We start from the raw sequence: 509 nt of genomic DNA, 5'->3' as shown, positions 1-509 counted from the left end.
GATCTATTAAGTTTTAATATTTGTAGATAAAATAATATTAATATATATTTTTATTGCAATAAAGATAATAAAATCTATATATATAAAAATGAATGTATGTCAGTGTGTCTGTGTGTCCATGTTACCATGGTTACCAAGGTTGCCATGGTTACTAAGGTTACCAAGATTTCATGGCTATTAAGGTTACCATGTTACCATGGTTACCAAGGTTGCCATGGTTACTAAGGTTACCAAGATTTCATGGCTATTAAGGTTACCATGATCCATGGTTACTATGGTTACCAAGGTTACCATGAGTGTTGTTTATAATTATAGGTCTTTAATGGGCAACGAATTGCACAGGATCAGATATAGTACGGGTGTGTCCATCTACCCATGGCAATCAATTATATAATATTTTGAAACTTATGGACCTTTTTGTTTTTAAATAGTTACCGTGGGTTTCAAAGCTATACTAATAATAATTATTGGTTGCCAATGGTTTAAAATGTTTGTTATTTATTATAGTG

This window comes from Acyrthosiphon pisum, unplaced genomic scaffold (assembly GCF_005508785.2).
Source record: "Acyrthosiphon pisum isolate AL4f unplaced genomic scaffold, pea_aphid_22Mar2018_4r6ur Scaffold_20692;HRSCAF=21853, whole genome shotgun sequence".
In the NCBI taxonomy this organism is placed as follows: Eukaryota; Metazoa; Arthropoda; class Insecta; order Hemiptera; family Aphididae; genus Acyrthosiphon; species Acyrthosiphon pisum.
Note: the sequence above shows the minus strand (reverse complement) of the source record.